Raw genomic sequence first — 23,726 nt, 5'->3', positions numbered from 1 at the left:
GACCCTGTGCAGCTGGGCCTGGTTTGGGTTACAAGTTCCTTACCCTTCCCACTGACGTTTCTTTTTCAGGAGGTTTGTTTTGAAAATAGCACGCGTGCTAAAGTTTCAGTGCTTCTCTCTAAGGTCCACCGTGCCGGGCCTGTGGGGATTTTCTGCCGTGAGGGGAACTGTCCCTGGTTTTAAAGTTGTGATTTAGGAAGAAAGTAAAGCTCTGATAGCTGCCTTTCCACTCGCCGGTGGGCACTGACCAATCTGGTGTCTTCTGCAAGCGCTGCCGTCCTCAGCTGCAAGTCCTAAGGACGGTGTGTTTTGGTCAAGAAGAAGAGTGTCTGTCTCTTGGATTTGAAAATGGCAGGTGTGGCAGGTCAGCATGTAAGAGAATGGCCGTGCTCGCAGAGTGGAGCGTTTTTCTGGATGGGTTATGGAGAGCTCTTCTCGGTAACCACGGCATTTACCGTGAAGTGCCGTGTCAGTGTTCTGGGGGACAGTGTGCGAATAGGCAGGTGGGGCGTGGGGCCTGGAGCGGTGTGCGCTCGCTCGGAGGGAAGGCTGGTGTCTTTCAGACGGCATCCAGGGGGAGCCCAGCCTCTGCCCGCACAGCCCTCTAGGGTCCTGGAGAGCCCTGTGTGTCCATCTCGAATGCTGGCGTTTTTTCCGTGGGCTTGGGAACCCTCAACCTGTCTCTGACAGGTCAGGACTGCAGCGGCAGTCTGTCCTCTCTGAGATGCCCCTTTTGGCCCCTGGGGGTCAGGAGGCCGGGGCAGGCCTTGGGAAGGGTGGGGGGCCACCCTGGTTGCCGGGGCAGGGAAGGGGCACACAGGGCTGCTCCTGCCTGGGGCTGCAGGCTTCAGTCCACTTTCTTCCAGCAGCGAGCTGGCCAGCGGGAGGGAGGGGGCAGGGGACGGGGCGGGCGGACAAACAATTGTGACTTGTTGTCTGTGGGTGAGTGGCAAAGAGCTGTTTAAATCGCCATTTCCATGAATCGGGTTTTTTCTGGGGTGAAGAATGGGGATCACAGGGAGCCGTTTCTCCATACTTCGCCTTTTGTGTGGAGAAACAGGTCACCCTGTGGCTAATCTGTCCCCCTCTGGCCAGTCTGTCTTCCAGTGTTTGCGCAGATGAATAGGGCGGTGAACCGGGAGAGAGGTGCTTTGTGGTCCCTAATTACAGCCCTGGCTGGTGCAGCCTTTGTAAGAACGGTCCCGCCGCTGTGTGTCAGGCCTGGCCCAGGTGGCCGGGGGCCAGGGAGAAGCCCCGGGCATGGCGACGGGAGGAGTGGGGTGGGGACCCCCCGGGGCCTGGGCAGCACCTGCCCCTGCTTGCCCCCTGGGACATGCCAGTCCTCCTCTGGCAAGCCAGGGCCTGCATCTTTTGCAGTGAATGCAAGTGTTGTGTGTTTGTCAGCTACAGTCGAAGCAGAAGGGGTGAGGGGTGTCTTGGGAATCTGATCTAAGATCCAGCAGCGTAAGTAAGGAGTGGAGCACTTGTGAGCACAGGACAGAGGGCAGCCATTCTCTCATGTCCTTAACTGTATTTGCTCGCAGACACGGCGTTAAGGAAACAGCTGGAATTATCGCCTCCCTCTTCCCAAACATTATAGCACTGTGCAGACCCAGGCCTTTCCTCTTGTGCTTAGTGCACCGGGAAGAATGAAGAAGTACAACAGAGAAGCGGGGACATGTGGACACTGACGCTTCAGCGGGCCAGGCCGCTTGGGAGGCGAGGTTTTGGGGCTCTGGGACCAACAGCGGCAGGAGCAGACCCTGGGCGTCCTGGGCCAGCCCTCCCCTCGGGGTGAAGGGGAGCTCCCATGACTTTTCCTGCAGACGTGGCTTGGAGCTTTCAGTCTCTAAATGCTTGGGTGGCAGGGGAGTGTGGGAGCTGGGCCAGCAGGTGCGTCCAGCTGCCCTGTGGGGGACCTGGCCTGCCTTCCACATGTGCCCTCTGAATTGTCCTGTGGCCCTCAGGGCTGACTGTCCATTGAGTAAACAGGATTCAACTTGCATTTATTTTGTCAGCTGGTTATTCTGGCAGCGAAGTGGAATTCTGCGAACCTGTGACTGGAGAAGGGCACTCTCTACCCCTTGAGGTCCCCTGAATGGCCTTCTGTGATTAACGCCGTGGTGCTGTGCACTGATCATTAATGGCTGTCGGCGTCACAAGATAAGCAGCTGACACAGAGCGTTCATATGCCAGTCCTGTCCATCAGTTTATTTAAAGAAATGGGTAGAGAACTCAGGGCTGACACAGCAGAGCTCTCGGCACCAGGAATGTTGGTTGAATGCCGACAAGCACCCCAGTTAAAACCCGTGTGCGCGTCCCAGCGGGGTCGGCAGGGCGGAGCCTGCAGGTGCAGAGACCCACATGAGGCTGTGGGAGTGGAGCGTGGGCCCCAGGCTGCGCCTGCCCCATTCTCAGAATCTGTGACTTCAGAAGAGTAGGGGACCGGATGCCTGGCAGGTGGCCGAGGGTTCAGGAGGCCGTGGTCCACCGCTCGGCCCTGTTGCCCCGACAGCCCCACGGAGACCTCACCCGGGCTTGCGGGGCCCCTGGCTTGTTCAGGTCCCCCAGTCTCCAGGCTTCCTGCAGAGGGGCCACACCACGTGCCCCAGCCCCCCAGCAGGCTCTTTAAAAGGCCAGGTATATATGAATGGATGCGGGGAGGGGTGGAATTGAAAAGGCGTTAAAAATAACCCACTCCTTTGTCATCATTTACTATCGTTTCTTTTGTGACAGAATCTAAATAAATCCCCCACGAACCGTAATGGGAACCTCGTCACTGAGTGTCTGACAGCTGTAGAAGTTAAAACATAGAAGGACTGGTAACGGAGGTGACCTTTCAGACGTGACGTGGCTCACCACAGCCTGCATGGCGGGTGTCCCGAGGAACTCAGAGAGGCCCGGTGGCCTGCCTGGGCCCCCCACACGAGGCCGAGACTGAGGGCTGGCTGCCCACCGGCATTGCTGGGAACTCATCCGTCTGCCACCTGGCTTCTGTCCCAAAAATGGCCTTTGAGAGCCGTGCAGGGGACAGTCTGAGCACCCCGTTCACGGGTCGGCACATCGCGGTGTTGGCCCTCCTCTGGCAGCAGGAGTAGAGGGCACAGTAGGGGGCACGCCCCGTCCTCTGGCAGTGCCACTGTGTCTGGGGAAGGCGGGGGCTCGGTGCTCCACTGCTGACACTGTGTGTACACGTGTGTATGTGGCGCTTTTGATTAAACACTCACGTGTGTGTCTGTGGTGATACGTCAAGAGCTCAGGCATGCAAACGACAGTCAGTCCATGGTGAGCTTGACTGCAAATACGCTTCGCTGGGGAGCAGAGGGTCGGGGTGATGGTATCCTGGGGGGCATCCCTGTGTCCCATCGCTACACGTGATGCATACGTTTAAGTGTGTGCCCGGTGGGAGGTGTGTTAGAGCACGAGCGTGTGTGAGTATAATGTCAAACGTGTATGTGTGCGTGTGGCTGGAACACGTGGCTGCCGTTCACACCGAGGTCGGTGGCCGGACGTGGGGCTCCTTTGGGAGGGACCTTAATGAGCCCACAGCCTCGTCCTGCTGCAGGGTGACCAGCTGTCCCTCTTGGGAATTCTTCCTTTAATCCAGACTCCATCTGTCACTGGACCGGCCGCTCTGGGGGAAGGAGCCCATTCGTGCCTCCCACACACACGCATGTGCACATGCATGCACACAAGGCCCTCACAGACGTGCACACTCACACACACGCACACGCGCACACACCTGTGTCCCTGCAGCATCTTAGCCTGCAGGACGCAGGCCGGGGTAGAGGTCCCCACGTCCACTTCCCCGCCCTGGCGTCAGTCCCCCCTGTACAGGCTCCCTGCAGGGCGAGGATTCTCTGGAAGCTTCCACACACGCAGTGGGTGTGTCCTGGCCTGTGGAAGGTACGTGTTCACAGAGGAACCACGGGAGGCCCTGCGAGGTCACAGAGGGCCTTGCGCTGACACACGGACTCGTGTGTTTTCTTTTTCCTCTGTGTGCGGGTCCTAAGGCAGGACCTCAGCATGGGGGTCGCCCAGGCTCTTTGCACACCCACCTCCCCGCAACCTCCCAGGCCCGTGGGTCAGGATATTGGTGTGGATGGCCTCTTCGATTAGGCAGCCAGCTTGCTGTGATAGGGCAAGTCACTGGGCCACTAGGAACCTCAGTGTCCTCCTCAGCAGGATGGAAAGGATAATAGAAGCTGAAGCTTAGGGTGGCCATGAGGGTCCCTTGGCAGATGGGCCTCTAGCCCCATGCAAGGCACTTTGTAGCTGTGAGTATTGCTATCAGGTTGTGCTTGAGCCAGCACACGTGGGCAGGTGAGCCTCTGGTTATGTTGGACAGGTGGTGGGGCTCACGACGGCAGAGTGCACTCAGGGCGCAAGCGGCAGACCCCCAGCCCTGACTCACTGACCTGAACAGGATGTTAACTGACCTCTTCGGATGTAGCTGCCTCCAGGTGCTGAAACCATGGTGTCTGGATCCACCCCACTCCCAACCCCCTGAGATCTGGCTGCTTTTTCCAGCTGACTCTCAGCAGGGCGGGGTGGGGGGTGCTCAGCTGTAGCCGCCAGCAGTCCCTGCAAGGCTGAGTCCTGGACCCAGGGAGCCCAAGGGGAAGGGCAGGGCCCTCTTCCCGCCCTCCCTCCCTCCCTCTCTTTCTCCCTCTTTCCCTTCCTCTTTGTCCTGCGGGGCGGCCTGCGGGGTCTGTGGGGTCTCTGCTCCTGCTCCCCACACAAGAACGCAGGACATGGTGAGGCCAAAAAGGGAACACCCACGGAGCCATAAGTAGGGGAGTCATACCACTATACTCTCGCTGGCGGCTGGGTTGGAGACACAGGAACCAGGAGCAACACAATTCTCAACCCTCACTGTGCCGCTTGCAGACTCAGCCACCATCTTCTTGCCAGCCCCCATTTTCTGCTAGCGTGGCCACGGCAGTTATATTAGTGCCCAATGGCTCACTGGTTACAGCTGACGGCCAACTAGCCACAGCTGATGGCCATTTGATCACAGTCGATGGCCATTTACTCCCTGAGCCAGCACCTTTCTATGTGAGGCCGAGAGCCTAGAAACTGCTTTTTGGGGCTCTGTCCCCACACTCTTTCCCTCCCTCCCTCCTGTCCTTTTTCCCTCCCTCCTTCCCTTCCTCCCTCCCCCCCTTCTGCCTGAGTGCTCTGACTGCGGCCTGGCCCACATCTGTGCCCTCTCTGGCGGGACTCACAGGCCCTCCAGAACATCTCTGCAGAGAGGGGCTTCCCATAAGGAAAGGGAGCCCCAAGACTAGCAGAAGGGGGAAGGGCGGCCAAGGGTGGGGCACAAGTCCAACCCATGCAGAGTCCTGGAGGAGGGGGCCAGGAAAAAGCCTGAAGCAGGTATGGGTGGCCGGGGCTCTCCAGGTGCGTGGAGGCCATGGGGAGTCAGGTGCAGGTTAGCTGGACTCGAGCTGCTACCCCTGGCCATGACCTAGTCACGGGGTGCTGGGGCGCAGTGCCAGCATGAGAGCAGCACATGCTGTTGATGAGGGTGCAGGCAGGGAGGGCGGTTAACAGGCTGCCGGCCACAGCTGGGCACCAAGGGGCCCGGGAGTGGAAGGACGTCCCTCGGCGGTGACCTGGTGAAAATTCAAGAGGCAGCTCTCTCCTTCCAGGTGCCGGGCTTGTCTTGGCTACACCTGTGTGGAGAGGGCCTGACAAAGGTCCGCAGGTGGGCAGCAGGGAGGGTGTGTCTCCAGGAGGCCTGGCTTCTGCCGGTCCACACTGCCGGTCCACACTGCCGGTGCACACTGCCGGTGCACACTGCCGGTCCACACTGCCGGTGCACACTGCCGGTGCACACTGCCGGTCCACACTGCCGGTCCACACTGCCGGTCCACACTGCCTGCCTGCCGGGTGGAGCAGCACTGGCTGCTCAGGGTGGGTGTGTGGCTTGGTTTCCCGTCCTGTGTTGTCTTTGACTCTGACCTGCCCAGTCCACCTGCTGTGCTCAGCTGGGTCCCCTTGACTTAGCCCACGGCGAGCACGTGGCCCCTTTGTCCAAACACAGTTTTGCAGGAAGCAGAGGGGGTGTCACCCCACACTCCTGGCCCCTCACGGTCTTCCTGGAGAGGTCGGTGGGCACCAGACCACCTGAAAACCCAGACCACCTGAAAACCCCTTTTCAGCTCTGAAGTCCCATGTGACGTTGGAGAAAATGGGTCATAGCTGCAGGCTGCTGCCCGGGGGTGACCCCAAGGGGCGTCATGGCTGAGTCTCCAGCCTGTTCTCAGCTAGTTGACTTCATGTCACCTGGACTGTGGCGCGTGGTCCACCCACGTGGGGCTGGTGGTGGGAGCATTTCACTTGTTAGCGGTGGCGTGTGTGTCTGTTCCTTCTGCCTGGTGGCGTGTGCGGGTCAGTTTTCATTCTTTGCATCTAATTCTCCTTAGCAGGCAGGACTGGCTCTGCCTGGTGAGACGCCGTGTCCGTGGGGGCTCGCCTCCCCCAGAACGTGGTGTGCCCTTTCGTGTATGGGCACATGGTGGTGTCCGTGGCTGTGAGATGCCGTGGGCACACCGGTTCCAGCAGCACGAGAGTCCATCACAAACCTGGCTCCCCTTTCTGGCCTCCCCAGTGGGCAGGGACCCCAGACTGGTGGTTCTCGCTCCCCTTGCAGCCCCTGTTTGTGGCAGAAGGAATACCGCTCTATAGTGAAAAGTTGTGTCCTGGCGATGCCCGGCCACTCAGGTGTGGGCCGCAGGTGGACATTTGGAAGAACAGCCCACGCGCTTAGGTGGGCGCTGGAGGCCTTCACTTCCACTGTTTGTCTGGACTCCTGGTCAATGGACCGGGCTTTCAGGGCCCCGGGGGTCCCCGGTCTGCTAGCTCCTAGGCCTTGTGGAGTCCCACGGGGCACGGCTCCCTGGCGAGCGGTGGTGGTGCTGGCGGCACCCCCTGTGCCGCTCTCACACACCCCCACCCGCCACACCGCACACTCCAGGCGGAGTCCACTTGTCCTTTCATTCTTCTTTTACCTGGGAAACACATCCAGGCTTTGTCGGGTCTTAAGAGCTCAGAGCATTACGTGTGGAGCCTGTGGGGGGTCCTGGGGCGGAGTGGACCTGGTGGGGTGACCACAGATGGCTCTCAGCTGTCACCACCCGTCACCTCGTCCACCTTGCAAGGAGGCTGTGGTTGTGTCACGACTTGAGGAGACTCAAGGAGACTCAAGGAGACTTGTCTCCTTGAGGAGACTCAAGGACAAAGTGCAGGGTCTGGGCCAAGGCCCCAGGGCCAGGAACCTGAAGATGGGGCGTCAGTGCCTTGCGCCGAGCGCCTCGCCACAGCTTGCTTCTGAATGGGGCCCCAGCTGCATGCGCTGGAAAGCCAAGCCCAGGTCGTGGGTGTCCCGGCAGGAAGGGGGCCCATCGGAGGTCTCAGGCCGGGCAGATGCCATCCTCAGTGTTGGCCGTGTTAGACTTAGGGTGACACCACAGGGACTCAGCCGTGACCTGTGGGTGCCAGTGGCTGGTTCCGAGCCCTGGTCTCCTGGAGTGACGGTGGTGTCTTTCTGGGAACCTGGTCTGGACATGCTGATGGCGGGTCCCTCTGCCTGCCCGCCTGCCTCTAAGCCCCAGCTCAGGCAGCACTGGGGTTCCAGAAGGCCCCAGGTTCCAGTGACTGTGCCGTCCTTGGAGCCTGCAGGACAGCCCAACCCCAGGCCACAGAGAACCATCCCTGACCCCTGTGGTCTGCCTGTGCATCCTTAGATGAAGCCTGCAGCCTTTAAAACACACTGTTTTCAAAACAGCCTTCTACCTGGAGAAGGTGGATTTTATTAGCCAATTACCTTTCTCACCGAGTACAGAAGCTGTGGACAGGCCCTGTGATTCGTTTCGCTGGGACAGAGACCCAGAACTCGCTTGTCAACAGCTCTGTGCTTTGCAGACCCATAGCGTCTGTGTCCGCCCGTCCCCGGGGAGCACCTGCACAGCCACAGTGCCCCACGCCCTGGGCCAGTTGCCCGGGTGACAACCTTGAGAGGCAGACATGCCGGCCACAGCTGCATGTGCAGAGATTGAGCGCCTGCTGTATGCCAGGCTGGTGTGTCCTGGGGGAGCTGGAGACCCAGTGGGCCCTGTGTGAGGAGCAGAGCTGGAGCGGAAGTGTCTGCTTGTAGAGGTACCAAGACAGGTCCATCCAGAACCTGTGGACGTGGCCTTACTTAGAAATGGGCTTTGCAGGTGTGAGGAAGGTAAGCATCTCGGGATGAGGTATCCCGCATTAGGGCCCGCCCTAAGTATAATGGCAAGTGTCTCATAGGAGAGGAGACACAGGGAGAAGCCATGTAAAGGTGGAGGCAGAGGCTGGAGCCCTGTGGCCCCGAGCGAATGGACGCCTGCCACCACCAGAGGCTGCAGGACACAAGGAAGGACTCTCCCCCAGATCCCCGGGAGGGACTGGGTGCTGGCTGCCACCTTGCTCTTGGACTTCTGGGGTCCAGGACTGTGGGAGACGAAATTCTGTTTTAAGCCACAGGTTTGAGAAATGTGTACGGCAGGAAACTGATAGGACACACACACACGGTAGAGGGGCGTCCGCCGTGAGCCTGCGTGTGCCAGGGGGTCTCTCTGTCCTCCCACCCTCTGTCTCAGGGGGGCCGGCCGGTACATGCACCCCAACAGTGGTCTCCTGTCGGGGCATCTAGACCCCCAAAAGTGATGACTGTGAAGTTGCTGACTGTTGAGTTGCAGGTTGAGGCAGAAACCAGTCTCCCCAGAAGGTCGGGGTTGGGGCAGACGGCCCGGAAATCCTTACCGCGCCTGCTTGCATAAATTCAGTGTTTCCCAAGGCGAGGGCACGAACCGCCGTTGGCATGCAAGATGGCTTTATGTGGGGCACGGACGGGCATTTTTCATTTTAATGGCTGTGTATTTATTTTTATGCTTACCTTCTATTTATGGCAGTGGTGCTGGCATCTCGTTTACAAGGAGATCAGAGTTCCTTTCTGTAGTTAAGTGATGCTCCATATGGTGAAATCGTGGTGGAACGCGGTGCTGGTTGAGTGCACGTTTCCTGAGCAGCTACTGAGCCTGGGATGTGGGGGTGGGCTCGGCCAAGGAGCGGTGGGCCGCCGGTCTGTCGCGCTCGGGCTGTGGGCACTCTGGAGAGCTCTCCAGGTGCGGGCGGGTGGCGGTCACTCCCTCGGGTGTCGAGCCTGGCTAAAGATGAAGAAACCCTCGAGTGAGAGGTGCGGACTGCACAGTAGACCCAGGAATGGAGAAGTGGGTGCATTAGCTTCCTGGGGTGCTGTCACAAGGGACCACGGCTGAGAAATTAAAGGAGCGGATGTCTGTTGTCTCCTAGGTCTGGAAGCCAGAAGTCCAGACCATATGTTGGCAGGGTTGGGTCCTCCTGGAGGCTCATGGTCCTTCCAGGCCCCTCTCCAGCCTCTGGTGGGCCTGGCCTCCCTTGGCTTGTGGCTGCCTGTGGTCACGTGACCTCTTCTCTCCCTGTCTCACGTGTCTCTCTCCTCTCTAGTCACTGCAGTTAGGGCCCATCCCACATCCAGCATGACCTCATCTCTAGGTCCCTAATTGCATCTGCAAGGACACTTACTCCAGCTAAGGCCACATTCGAGGTCCTGTGTAGACCCGTCTTGGGGGCCACAGTCAACGTACCATGTGGTGTGGGGGATGGAGGAGAATGCTCTCCAGGCCGGAGGCCCCAGCCTTACAGAGCAGAGCAGTGAGCTCCGGCCTGCTTGCAGTCCGTTCCCACGTTGTTTGGGAGTTCCCCTGTTGGGCGGCTGTGGGACGGTGCGGTTGTAGGAGGCGGTGGTAGAGTGGCAGCTGGAAGGGACAACCTCCAGGGCGCCCCTGGATCCTGCACTTGGAGAGTCCTGGGCCGTTTGGGGCGTGTGTCTCCCACCTACGTGGGGGCTGCCCTCTGGGGGCTGAGCTGACCAAACGGGCCCAGGACGGTGCCACTGGGAGCCCGGCGCTGGGAACCTGATGGCAGATGCCCGTCCGAACGATAATTTTCTCTTTCTCCCACCCTCCCTCCCTTTTAAATTGTGAAAACCAGTTTGACATTTGTGTCTGGCTTTCTCCAAGGCATTTCTGATTCCAGTTGGAATAGGCTGTTGCCTGTTTAGGAGTCACCCGGTATGTTATTAAAAATACGTTTGTAACATTGACTCTCTTTACTCCTGATTTACCCTTAATGCGTTAACTCACGTCAGTTGGCCCGCGTGTGTTTCTCTTTTCCATTAAGTGGGTGGCTTGGCGATGAGGGTATTGAGTTATTTTCCTGTTGCTGCTGGGAGGGTGTGAGCAGGAAAGGGGATGGGGAATCTTTGAGAATGGAAGGTGGTCCCTGTGGGTGGAAAGAACGGTTGGAGCCAGAGGCATGGGGGACAGGACAGGGTCCCCAGGCCAGATTGCAGGCTGCCCCCCCCACCTGGTCCTGCTCCCCAGCCTCTCGTGCCAGTGCAGCTCATAGGTCGTTCGCAGGCAGCACCCACCTGGAGCCCGGCTCATGATGCGTCCAGTTCTGACCTTGCCGTGGGGGATGACACTCAGGTGCCTGGAGGTTCTGAGGGGACCTCGCTGTGGAGGGAGGCCGCTTGCTGGATTAGGAGGGGACGCAGATGCAGGAGGTGGCCATGGCGGGGTCCAGGCGAGAGAGGATGGGGGCAGGCGTGTGCCCAGAGGGCGGGGTCTGAGGCGAGGGGTAGCCTGCAGGGGCCGGACCCCATTTGGGGTGGAGGGAAGGGGGTGGGCCAGATGCCTGTTTGTGCCCTTGACCTCCTGGCAGCAGCCCCTCTACTCTGTAAGGTGAGGACCGGTCTCTGTGTGTGCCCCACCTTTGTCCACGTCACGTAATGTTCCCCGGAGTTCGGAGGTGAGGCTGAGGGCAAGGGCGGAGGACTTGTGAGGCAGGTGGGTGGGGGGCTGGCCCGGCCAGCATCTCCCTCCCCAAGCACAACACCCCGGACACGTTCTCCATAGGAGAAGTGGCCGGGATGTGACACAGGGCTGTCCAAGAGGAGTCCTCAGCGAGTGTCTGCCTGCATGTGAGGCGGGGGCTCCCTGGGAGGTGGGAGGGCGTCCACGTGAGCCCTGCAGGGTGAGGGGCTCTGGGTGGCTCCTGGGGTGTCCCTAGGTGAGCCCCACCGTGCACAAGGCCCTGTGCTAATGAGCTCCCCAGGGACCAGCTCATCCCATCTCACCAGTCACCAAACGCCCCTCTTGGCTGGGTGACAGACCCCAGAGCCCCTGGCCTCCCTGGTTGAGTCTCGGCTCTACTCTTCCTGGTTGTGTGACTCTGGGGACGTGTTCTCTGTGCTTCGGTTTCCTCTGAAGCAGCGTGGTTGAGGCTGTGACAGCAGGTGCCCCAAGGTTGTGGCGAGGGAGACATGAGTGAATATAGGAAGGGAGCTCAGCGCGGTGCTTGGCTGTGGGCACGCGCTTGGGGACGGTGCCCAGGGCTCTGGCTGAGCCGCCCATCGTGGGGGCCCCTGCCTCCCACTCTCGGAAGCGGAGCGAGCTGGGGTCCCACTCCTTCCTCGTCTTCTCACTCTTCCTGTTGATCCATTCGGGGCTGTGAGGCCGGGCTTGGCCCCTTAGCTCTTGATGGGTCCCTAGACTGAGGTTGTCACAGAGGCAGCACCCTTGTTGGCTGACAGCTGGAGTGCACACTGAATGTTCTGGAAAACCTAGAGAACACGCAGATGAAGGGACGTGCAGGGACCTGTGCTCTGTGGGACGAACTTGGTGGGTCTGTCAGTATGGCCAGGGGACTCGCTGGGTCAGGGCCCTTGGGGTAATCCCATGTGATATTTGGCTGGAGCGAACGGAGCCCCCAGCCCAGGAACTGGACCTGGGGGGCCTCCTGGGAGCTTGCTGAGCGAGGGACAGAGGTGTGGTAGGGTGTCCACGCTCCCTGCAGCCATGGCAGTGAGCTGTGCCTGGGGAACCCGTGAGCACCAGAGCAGCGCTGGGGTTGGTCTGCAGACGCTCTTCCATCCACAGTGTCACCTGGGGAATGGCTGTCCCCATTTCCCTGAGCCAGTCCGTGTACACAGGCCAGCCTGGGCCCACGCTCATTCCGCGCAGGCCTGTAGCAGGAGCCTTGAAACCGATTAGCAGTGTAGCTGCTGGAGGTGAAGGTGGCAGAGGCTGGGACAGCATCTGCAATGGCCCACCTCACCTCACAGATGGGGACACTGAGGCCCCGGGCGGGGCAGTGACTTCACCGTGGGTCTCCGTTAATGATGCCGGCAGGTGGGGGGACGTGGTTTTTCAGGCAGGGTGGCCGGTGTGGCCAAAGCCTTGCAGACGGCTGTCCCGACACAATAGCTGGGGGTTCCAGGTTGGCTGTCTGGGCTGGGGGGGCGGGACCCTGCGGTGTAGACAGATGGGAGTGGCCAAGGGGGCGTCTGGCTAGTTACTAAACTGCAGAAAAACATTCTAACGGCCCAATCTGATCAGGACCCCACGTGACCGTGTGGGGCTGACTGTCTTCTCCCAGCCCCATTTTGAGTGACAGCCCCCCGGAACTCCCAGCGTTTTTCCAACTGGGGGTTCCACACACAGCGCTCGGGGGTCCTGGAGGTCAGGGTCCTGAGGTCGGCCAGCGGGGGGCACTGCCTCGCCTGGATGCCATTTCCCAGTCTGCCACGTAGGGCTGAGAACAGCCCCTCCGGTGCCATTCCCGCTCCTAGTCCTATTGCCCAGGCGGGGGCCTCCAGCGGTGCCAAGTCCCAGGTTGCTAGGAGGGGGTGGGCAGCGCCCAGCACTCCCCGTGCCTGCCTCTCCCCAGCGCTCGGACCGTGCTGGTATTATTTTTAGCTGTTTGTGTTATTTTTCCTGTCTACTCAAGTCCTTCTTTAGAGAGCCATGGTTTCCTAGGAGGCTGATTATGATAAATGCCCGCAAAGAGAAGCCCCTCACCACCCCCCTCCCAGGCGCTGGCAGGGTGGTGAGCCCGCCTCACTTGGGACTTGGGGCTCCGAGCACGTACCCCGCCGTGCGCCTGTGCCTCGTCCTCAGCCTCCTGCCCCAGATTGCAGAGTTACCATCACACCTCCCCCTGGGGCCTTGAAAGGAGACCAGCTCCAACTTCAGGGGAGTCCCTGCCCCCAAATGACTGCCCCTAGGTCCCTCTGTGCCTCCAGCACCCATGGCTGGGGTGGGGGCATCACTTAGGCGCCAGGCCTACAAGAAAGGCGGGGGAATCACACGCGGCCGCCAACGGTAATGAGGTCCTTGCCAGGCAGGGAGCCAGAAGCTGCTCCAGGGGCCGAGCCGAGCCAAGTGGGGTTCCATGGGGGCCACCAGGACCGTCCCAGTGTGTCATGGACGAGGAGTGACGCAGCCGGGGTTGGGTGCTGAGCTCAGCCTCACAGTGAGAGGTCTTCCCGCTGGCAGACGTGCCCCCCAGCCCTGTGCCACTGGGGGCCCAGAAGCCCCCGTGCTGGCTAATTAGTGTCTGGCGTCTGCACAGGCCATGGTGGCAGTATGGCCCTAATCCTTTAAGAACGGAGATTTGCTCCAACTGCAGCTGAGTTCCAAGCCAAATAAATTATAACTTCTCCTGCATGATATCTTGTAGCCTTATTAAGTGGCAAGATTATGCAAAAGAATCCTTAAGTATGATAATGCAACTTCCGCTGTGGTTCTTACAGGACATCCATTATCTTCCCTTCTGCTCTGTTTAAGCTCGATTCCAGGAGAATTAGTGTGTATTACTGTTTGAATCTTAACTTTTGTATTAGGAAAGCCCGTTCCAAAGCTTTTGAAATGTATCTTAAAAGCGGTGCCTATTTTCCGCGGGTTTAAGGAGGGCGTAAGCACGAGGAATTTCAAAGCTGGTCGATCTGTAGAAGTGATGTTTGTGTGCCAGCAGATATTTTTCCTCTAATTAAAAAAAAAAAAAAGCTGTTTTCCTGAAAGTTATTGCGATAAAGTTGTTTCAGAGAAGGCGAGGGAAAGCGGAGGGGCCACGGCCTCGGGGGCCGCGTGAGCGTTGCTTTCTGGGCGCCCGCTGCGGGCTCTGGGACACGCCGGGAATGTGCGCACCCAGCTTCCGGGTCCCTTAAAAGGCACATTTTGAATATGTGGCCCAGATGGATGAGAATCCACAGCGTGTACCCACACATGGAGGGTCAGTCAGCCTGAAAGAGGGAATTCTGACACCTGCTCCAGAAGGATGGCCTGTGAGGACATTATGGTCTGAGATGGCAGTCACAGAAGGACGCACACGGTGTGACTTCACTCACAGGAGGTCCTTAGAGGAGTCGGATTCAGGGAGACGGGAGGAGGGTGGTGGTGCCAGGGGCTGGGGGAGCGGAGGGGAGTTACTACCTAAGGGGGACAGTTTCAGTTTGAAAGATGGAGAGTTCTGGCGCTGGATGGTCGTGGTGGCTGCACAACAATGTGAATGTATCTAATGCCACTGAACCGTGACTTAAAAAAGTGAAGATGGCAAACGTCGTGTCCTGTGCATTGTGCCACCAGGAAAACAGCCACATCCTGAGGTGGGTCGAGTGGCAAGAACAGCGTTGCTGTTGCCATTAAAACGTACAGCTTTCCTGTCTAGGGCGGGTTACGGTCAGAGGGCGACGGGGCAGGCAGCAGGATCGTCCCACACCCCCTGGTGGAGCCGTGCTTCAGTGTTCGGTTGGGGGGCCACTGTGAGTGGCAGTGTGTGAGCTCTGTCACTCTTGCTCGTCCCTGGGACCCTCATCTTGGCAGCTTGGCCAACAGGAATCCCCGAGACACAGTTTCTTCGTTCCGTCTTTTCTCCTCCTTTTCCGTGTACACGTCTTCCTGTGGTGCATCTTTATGCCCAATTTACTTGTTATTTATTAGTCTCTGTCTGCATAGTTTCTGTTGGCTGCGGGGTCTGGGTTCTGACCAAGCAGCAGACACAACGGCTCCTACAAACCCCAGTCTTCTGATCCGGGCCTTGGTGTCTGGGGTCGGGACCTGCAGTGCCCTGATGACACCCTTGGGTCACGTCTGTCCTGTGCTGACGCCGTGTGGCCGGTTTTTCCCGCTTTCCCCAGCGTTCCTGACAGTGTGCACTGACTCGGTTCCTCTATGTCCCCAGACAGTTTGAGGGGAGGAGGCCGCCCTCAGGGGAGCAGCCCAGGGTGGAGGTCAGAGGACCCAGTGCTGTCAGTGGCCCTGTGAGCCCAGCTGGGAGTCACCTGCCGGTCCTCACTCACCTGACGTTTCAGAGACAGGAGCACATACCCTGCACAGACCCCCCACTTTCTTCCCCACCAACCCGAAGCTCACTGCGGGGTCCCTGGGTGGCTTCTGAAGGAGGCAATGGTGGGATGGAGGGCAGCTCACAGCATTCACTGGGCGCCTGCGAGGGGCAGGAAGGTGTCCTGCAGAGAGAGGGGGAGGCCGCACCCGGACATGCCCGCCCTCGCCGGGCTGCTGGTCCCCTGGCGCAGGTGCGCTGGAAAGGTGCGTGGGGTTGCACCGCGTGGAGCTGTGTGGTCCTCTGTGTAACTATCTGAGGACCTTAGATGTGGTGGGCAGTGTGACGAGGGGCGTGGGGAGAGAATCTGTTCAGTGGAGGGGATCTGGGGGCTGTCTGCCCACCCAGGCTGTGCACAGAGAGGCTGAGGGTCCGGGGGACCCAGAGTTGTAGGGCCCAGGGCTGTGGACACAGGCAGGGCACCCCATCCAGACGGGAGTGGGGTACAGCCCCAGAGATGCTTCCTGGAGCAGGACCAGGGCTGGACCAGGGCTGAGCTTGAAGGCAGTGGCGGGAGAGACCGAGAGGCTGGAGGTTAAGGGCAGGGACCCTCCCCTGGAGTCGCAGAAGGAACCCGCCTGCCCCACCTTGACCTCGGCCCACGTGAGCCACTCAGATCCCCTGACTTCAGAACGTGTCCTATTAAGTGTGTGTTGTCAGGCCTCCCGGTCCTTGGTCTGTCACACCCGCTGTCAGAAGCTCGTGGGAGGCGTGCCCAGGAAGAGCCCTCTCAGGGACCCCCACCCTGCCCGTCATGCCCCTGCCATCAGCCCTCACACTGGGTGACCCGTGACAGCATCTGCAGAAATGCAGAGAGAAACCCGGTGCCCCCGACTTTCCCGTCACCTCCTCCTTGGAACCCAGAACTCAGCCCTTCATGGGACACCCCAGGTTGGGGCTGCATGTGCAGAATTTGTCCCCCACCATGAGGTGTCTGCACTAACCTGTCCAGATGTGTTCTGGAAGATGCCCCCAAGGCCCCCTGCTACAACAGCCTGCCTGGGGGCACACTGGGTCCTGCTGGTGGAGCACATCCTCCCCTGATTTGACAGGGGTGGGGGCCCTGTCCTGAGCCCCTGGTAACCTCAGGGTCCTCAGAGTCCTGCCACATAGGTGCTGTTTGTACCCATTTTTAAGATAGGGAAACTGAGGCAGCTGGCAAGTGGCAGAGCCAGGATTTGATCCGGTGAGCCTGGCGTGCGTGTGTAACCACCAGGCCACGTGGAAACGTGACGTAATGGCTGGGAACCCTGGCATATGTGACCTGAAAGTCTGTTTCACAGGGGTGAGGGCGGGAGTCCTCTGGCTGGCCCCCCACCGCAGGCTTCTCAGCACCCCACCCTCCCAGCCCCACCCCAGGCGTGGCACTCCCTATGTCGGGAGTCCACGTCCTCCCGTCTTCATGTTTACTTTTTCAGGTTAGATGGAATTAGATAAAGGCCACCTGCAGTTTTGAAACAAGAGACCTTGTAAATGCTTTATTGGAACAAGGTCAGGATTTTCTTGCTCATGAAGCTCCTGGAAGGCCGTGCCCGGTGCCGGGTAACTGATTGGCGTGGCTACTGTTCATTTGTAATCAGGCCGCTCGGCCTGGCAGCGTGCGCGGCAGGGTCCCTACGGCTCAGCCAGGCGCGTGGCACTCCTGGAGGGGCGGTGGGTGCTGGGCCCCACCTGGACCCTCTGGCCGAAGTGGGCGCCTGGAGCTCCCACTGTGTGTCCCCTGGCCCCCTGACGGTGAGGGCGGTGGCCTGCCTGCAGCTACCTGAACCCCGCTTTGCTGCTCTTTGAGTGGTTGAGAATGAAGGGAAGACTGACGGACAGGTAAACACACTAGCCGTTGGGCTTTCCAAGGCTGATCTGCTTCCAGCCTCTGTGTTCTCATCTGTAAGAATTGCTGGGACTTTCTAGTCTGTTTTCCCCTCCTGAATCCAGCCGTGGCGGAGAGGGAAACTGAGGCACTGGAGACCTGGCTCTCCTGAGGTCGCTGGTAGCCTGGCACAGAGGGGACCCCAGACTCGTAGGACCCACGTCAGAGGGACACTGGTGAGCCTCGGTGGACCCTCAGTTTATAGTGCGAGGACCACTGGTGGCATCAGGATGGGGACACAGGGACCCAGCAGCCAGTCCGGCTGCACGCTGTCCTGGGAAGAGGCTTTTGCCCCGTGGCCCCACCCCCACTCCTCGTGTCTCTGACCTTCACCCCAAGTCCTGGGCCCTGCACCATATCCTGTAATGTGGGCTGTTGTGGAGAAGACAGCGCAGGATCTTTTTGAGATGCCAAGGTCTCATCCAGTAGGAGAGGGAGGAAGAAAAGAAAGAAGGCATGAGCCTGTGTTCAGGGCGGCCAGGTCCCAGGACTGGAGGAGGAAGTGCTGCCAGCGTCTGGCCCCTCCCGCCTGCCATCACAGCGTGCCTCGCTGTCCTTGGGACGTTTTCCTTCTGTCTCGATGGTGCCTAGACTAAGCATCAGAGAGTTGACACATGGCCCAGGCTCTCCCGAGAGCCGGAAGCCTGGGGCCTGAGCCCAGGACCCAGATTCTAGAAGGTTCTGACTGTCTGATGGATTCAGAGCACCCTTGCCAGCCCTGTGGCAGGGAGCCCTGGACAGCACTGCCCCCGGGAGTGGTCACGCTCCTGGATCTGGGCTGTCCCTGCATGTGGGCTGTTGGTGCCTCTGGCGTCTCCCCCAGTGGAGGCAGCTCCACAGGGCGTGGGGCTCCTCCAGGTGACGGAGTGAGCCCGGGGAAGGGTCTGGGCCATAACCTGTTCACTCGGTCACTCAGCAGACGCCGGTCGCCCGCTCGCGCCTGGTGGGAGTGGACAGTCCTGGCCTCTGCTCAGGGTCTCGGAAGGCCCCCAGCAGGGCCCCCAGCAGGTCGGGCGAGCAGGGCCGAGCCTTCTTCCCGTCTGACTGCCCAGCCACCCAGGGTCCCGCCTGTGCAGGGCTGGGCCCCGGGGCTGTGGGCCTTCTCTGAGGCAACGTGCTAGGTAGTGCGGCTGGCGGGGGCACCAGTGCCGTGCACCCCATCTTACTCCCAGGAGGCCCGGGCCTGGCACCTGCTCCGACCCCTGTTGGCCTTTCGGGGAACCCGCCAGCCCCTCCTGTCTCCAGCCCCTGCCTGGCTCAGAAACTGCCACCCCCACCCCCTGTAGGAGCTCCCCTTCACTCCCAGAGTCCTGCATTGTGTCTTCATTATCTTCACGAGGTTCGGTGTGGGGCTGCACTTCTCGGATTCTCATAAAATCCACGAGGCAGACAGGTTCTAATCAGTTACTTCTGCGGGTGGGGGGGGGCTGCCTCCTCCTCCTCGGAGGGCGGGAGGGAGGAGCTGCCCTCATCCTCCTGTCTTTTGTTTTTCGTTTTTTTGCGGAGGATAATTTAATTTCATCTCCAAATACCAGACGAAAAGCCCAGGGCATTGCTTCCTGTGGCGTCCTCAGCTCTTCCCCTGTGCGTCCTGGGAGGCTGTGCTGGCAGGATCCCCGAGAGCCAGGCCCCTTCCACACACCGGGCGTGTCTGTCCCAGGTGCAAATCCTGGTCCTGGGTGGTTATTTGTCCAGCATCTGCTTATGAAACACCTATGCTGTTCCAGCCTCAAGGCCCAGGACACGTGGAGATGGCCACACAATGACCCCTACCCTCAAGCACTGTGTGGTCGGCTGCTCCCCCTTCCTCCCTGCCTTCATTCGTCTAGTCATCTGTCCTCCCTTCCTCCCTTTTCTCCCTTCCTCCTTCTCCCCTTTCCTCCTTCTCCCCTTTCCTCCTCCCTCCCTCTCTCCCTCCCTCTCCCCTCTGTCCTTCCTTCCCTCTCTCCTCCTTCCCTCCCTCCCTCCCACCCATCCACCCCACCCATCCATGCCTGTGGCAGGGGCCTGATCTGTGCTGGCAGCACAGAGCACACATGGCCGGAGGCAGGCTGGCACAGGAGCACAGACGCAGGCCTGTTTGTGCGCCTGGGGCAGAGCCATGGGGCCAGAGCCTTGGTGAGGGGCTTCGTAGAGGGTGCGGGGCCTGGCAGCAGGCGTAGGGAGAAGGCAGGCTGGATCCCAGGGTGAGAGCAGGAAGATTGGGCCTGGGGGGTTCAAGGCAGGCCCAGGATCCTGCTGTGACAGATGCTGAGCCCCCCACGCTGCAGCCTGAAGCAAGCCCAGCCCACGTCCTCAGAGTCTTGGGTCTTTGTGGGGCGTGTGTACCGTGACTCTGACCTCACATCTCACACACGTGCTTGTGGCCTGGGCCCCCCTGGGGACCCGGGTTCTGGAGGCTGAGTGGGTGCTGAGCCCCTCTGCTCCCGTCCCAGCCCTCTGGGGGCTCCTGCCAGGGGCTGGGCTTGTGAAGCGGGGTGCTCACCACAGAGCAGAGACACGTCTGTGGGTCTCTGAGGCCCAAGGCAGCTGGCCCTCCACGGGCGCCTCTGTTTCCTGGGACCAGAGTCGGGCTCTGCCTGGCCAAGCAGGGGCGGGTCTCAGGCCAGGCCCAGGTGTGTGTTGAGCCGACTGTTCCGGAAGGAGCCCTTACAGCTCAGCCCCCACAGCGTGTCTGCGTCTTTCTCCTCCATCTAAGACAGGCCCCTTCCATTCACGGGGGGTGTGTGTCCCAGGTGCAAACTGTGGGAGGCGGCGTGAGCCTGGGCCAGGTGCTCTTGTCAGTGGCATGCTGGTTTACAAGGTCAGAGACGCCAAACGCCCCACTCACGGCCGTGTCCCCCCATTATGTCCCTGCTGTCTCCATTCTTTAGTGGTCGGAGGTGAGGGGACTTAGTGACAGCGAGTCGCTGCTTGCACATGGAGGCCAGGCCCTGGGCACCCCAAGGCCACATCCAGGCACTTCCATGTGTCAAAGAAAAACATTTACACTGCACCCTTGTTAGAAACGGCCGGGGAGACTTTGTGACTACTGCGATGGGAGAGAGTGAACTCAGCTCCGTGCAGCAAGGACAGCTGGGAGGGAACAAGCTTACAAAGGGCGACGGGGTTCAGTGGGGCATTCCCCGTAAATTGGCTTAGCAGGAGTGTTTGCCAAAACTGGGCCTAGCAGGCCAGGCCGAGGCCTAGAGGACAAGACGGCTCAGCAGTGCCTGACCTGTTTGGGCAGAGTCACGGGCTGTGACGTGAGACAGTGAATGTTCAGAGAAGGGTGAAGTCACGGGGGGCTTCCTGGAGGAGGTGGCACAAATGCAGGATAGATGGTGCTGCAGGGTCAGCCTGTGTGGACACTCAGCAGGACACTCAGGACACTCAGCAGGCACGTGTCCTGCCTGCCATAGGCTGGCCTGACTCAGCAGGTTGGGGTGACATGTCTTAAGCTGGATGATTGGGGAATAATATGAAATGGAATGTTGGGTCGCCTCCGTGAGTCCCCACGGCAGGTGTGATGGAGCACGGCTGGGTGGGCTGGGTGGCTGCCCGCTGCCAAGGCCTTCAGCAACCCCCTCTGCTCCTGAACTGGTTTTCAGCATTTGACCTCCAGTGGTCCTTGTATCCTGTGACTACACAGCTCAAGGGGAGCCCAGCCCCTAGGAAGTGCCCTGTCCCATGGGCCTTCCTGGGGGCCTGGGTGAGCTCCCGCTGCAGCTGTCATCTTGACAGGGTGTGCGCGTTTTCACCAGCTCTGTCATGGCCTGTGCGTGGACCGGTCTCTCCCCATGAGATTCACCCTCAGTGAAGGGTGGGGTGCATGTCACGGACATTTATGTGATGGGTGTCACGTTTTGACCAGAAAGTGTCACGTTTGTGGACCTCGTCCTGGGGTGGCTGAAGGGACGAGGCCGTTCCCTGCGGAGGCAAGGCTGACCTCACGTTCCCAGGGCTCAGCATGGTTCTCGGAAGGTCTGCAGACGGGCACTGGGTGTTGGCACAGGCTCCGGGCACTGTCCGCTGACTCCTCGGCAGGCGCGTGACAGGGCACATTTTCCGTAAGAGTCCCACCAGTATTTTATTGGACCTCATTGTTTCAGAACAGTTGTAGATTTACAGAGAAACTGTGAAGATCGTTCAGAAAGCCCCCGCATATCCCGCACCCACTACCCTTTGTTCCTCTGCTGTGGGCACTTGTCACAGTGAAGAAGCCAACACTGGTACGTTGTCATTAACTACAGCCTGTCTCGTACTCAGAATTCCGTACTTTGTACCTACCGTCCTCTTCCTGCGAGGATCCCATGCAGGACACCACATGACGTTTAGTGGTTGTGTCTCCCCGGGGCTCCGCCTGGCTGGACCGTTTCTCAGCCTCCTTTGTTCGGATGGCCTGGGCGGTGAGGCGGACCGGGCAGGTGTTTTGTGGAAGGTCCCTGTGGCGGGTGTTGTCTGGTAGTGAGACTGGGGCCAGAGGTTTGGGGGCAGGCACACAGGTCAAGTACTTCCCCATCATCTCCTGTCAGGGCACATCCTGTCAGCGTGCGGGCTCACTGTTGAGGGCGTGGACCTTGGCCACTTGGCCGAGGTGTGTCTGTCAGGCTGTGTCCCCTGAGAAGTTCCTCTGTCCCCCTTTTCCCTCCAGCCCTCCTTGGAAGGAAGTCAGTGTGTGAGGCCCACTCACGAGTGGGTAGTTAGGCTCCGCTCCTTGAGGGCAGTGTCTACACAAAGTCGGGAAGACACGCTTGTCTCTTGTCCCCTTCATGAACTGAGTCAGTCCTTTGAGTGCACGAGGGCTGACAATTAAGTTCGTGAACTTGCCCCCCGTGTGCTGACATGGGCAGCACTGAGCAAACAGCTCGGGAGGGTTTCATAACCTTGGTCCATCAGTGTCCCACGGCTGTGTTCGTGTCGACATGTGGTGGTGTCTTGCTGAGTGACATTCATTATTGTTGTTGCGTGTTTTTCTGTGCCGTCGCGAGAATGTCTGAGCTTGAATTAGAGCAACGAACAAACATTAAATTTCTTATTAAACTTGGCAAGAGTGGAAGTGAAATCAGGGACATGTTAGTCTAAGTTTATGGGGATGATGCCATGAAGAAAACGGCAGTGTACAAATGGGTTAAACGTTTTTCTGAGGAGGGAGAACATGTCACTGATGAAGAGAGTACAGGGCGGCCAGTAACCAGCAGAACTGACGAAAAATTCATCGAACTGTGCGTCAAAATCATCGGCTGACTGTGAGAAACATAGCAGACCACAAGTAAACATCGATAGAGAAGCACTTAGGAAAATCTTAACTGAAAATCTTGGTGTGAGAAAGGTGTGTGCAAAAATGGTCCCGAAGGAGCTCTTGCATCACGACAAAGCACCAGCTCACACGGCACTGTCTGTGAGGGAGTTTTTAGCCAGCAAACAAATAACTGTATTGGAACACCCTCCCTACTCACCTGATCTGGCCCCCAATGACTTCTTTCTTTACCCAAAGATAAAGGAAATATTGAAAGGGAGACATTTTGATGACATTCAAGACATCAAGGATAATATGACGACAGCTCTGCTGGCCGTTCCAGAAAGAGAGTTCCAGAATTGCTTTGAAGGGTGGACTAGGTGCTGGCATCGCTGCATAGCTTCCCAAGGAGAGTCCTTCGAGGGTGACCATAGTGATATTCAGCCATGAGGTGTGTAGCACTTTTTCTGGGATGAGTTCACGAACTTAATTGTCAGACGTCATATCAGGATGGCCTTGGAGATTTTTAATACTGTGAACTATGATTCAATATTTCACTTGTTGGGTTGGTCACATATGCCTTTGGCAAACCCCTACCCCCGACAATTTTTGTTTGTTTTTTGTTTGTTTGTTTGCTTCCTTACTTCTTGTCACTGCAACATGTTCAGGCCACATATTTCATCCCCAAACCTAAAGCCGTTTCTCCAGGGGGCCCTGGCTCCTTTAGTGGAAACTGTGATTAGAGACCAAGACCCTGGTATTGGGCGTGCTTCTTGCTGGTGGGCTGGGTCTTTTCAGCTGCCAGAGCGAGGATGTCCCGGGCGTGCACACCGTGTGTGACCCCCTGTGTGGGCACGAGGCTGCACGCGAGCTCTTCCTGGTGGTTCCACAGCTCGGCCGTCAGCCTCCTTGCTCGCCAGTCCAACCTCCCACAGTGACAGTGAGAAGCCTGGCTCCACCATCCACCTCCATGTTCTGAACTGTCCCTCTTTGGGTTGTAATAATGGCTTTTGACAAATGCGTGATGCTACGTGTCCATCATTACCGCGTCACAGAATAGTCTCACTGGCTGGAAACTGCCCTCTGCTGCTCCCTCCCTCCTCCCGCCTCCCCCCAACCCCTGACAACCACGGATCCTTTCACTGTCCCCATAGTTCTGCCTTTTCCAGAATGTCTAAGAGCTGGACGGAATCATGGTGTGTGGCCTGGTCAGACTGGCTTCTCTCACTGACATGCATTTGAGGTTCTTCCATGCGTTTTCATGGCTGTTAGCACTCAATTATATTCCATCGTCTGGATGGACCACCGTTTATTTATGCATCGTCGACTGACGCACACGTGGCTGATTACAGGTTTTGGAGATTATGAGTAAACATCTGT

The 23,726-nt window shown here is 59.0% G+C and overlaps 1 protein-coding gene and 1 long non-coding RNA gene across 3 annotated transcripts in view; both read left to right on the top strand.

Moving 5' to 3' along the window:
- TAFA5 (TAFA chemokine like family member 5) overlaps window positions 1-23,726 on the top strand; it is a 172,026-nt gene that overhangs the window by 74,228 nt on the left and 74,072 nt on the right. The gene's annotated exons all lie outside the window — the stretch shown is intronic.
- Window positions 236-3,265, top strand: LOC117029262 (uncharacterized). The gene is made up of 3 exons (XR_004424196.1): window positions 236-364; window positions 1,545-1,893; window positions 2,737-3,265. It is a non-coding gene; the product is annotated as an uncharacterized LOC117029262 (long non-coding RNA).

Source organism: Rhinolophus ferrumequinum, chromosome 10, assembly GCF_004115265.2.
Source record: "Rhinolophus ferrumequinum isolate MPI-CBG mRhiFer1 chromosome 10, mRhiFer1_v1.p, whole genome shotgun sequence".
Classification (NCBI taxonomy): Eukaryota; Metazoa; Chordata; class Mammalia; order Chiroptera; family Rhinolophidae; genus Rhinolophus; species Rhinolophus ferrumequinum.
The sequence above is the reverse complement of the archived record's forward strand: the minus strand, read 5'-3'. Positions and strand labels throughout refer to the sequence as shown.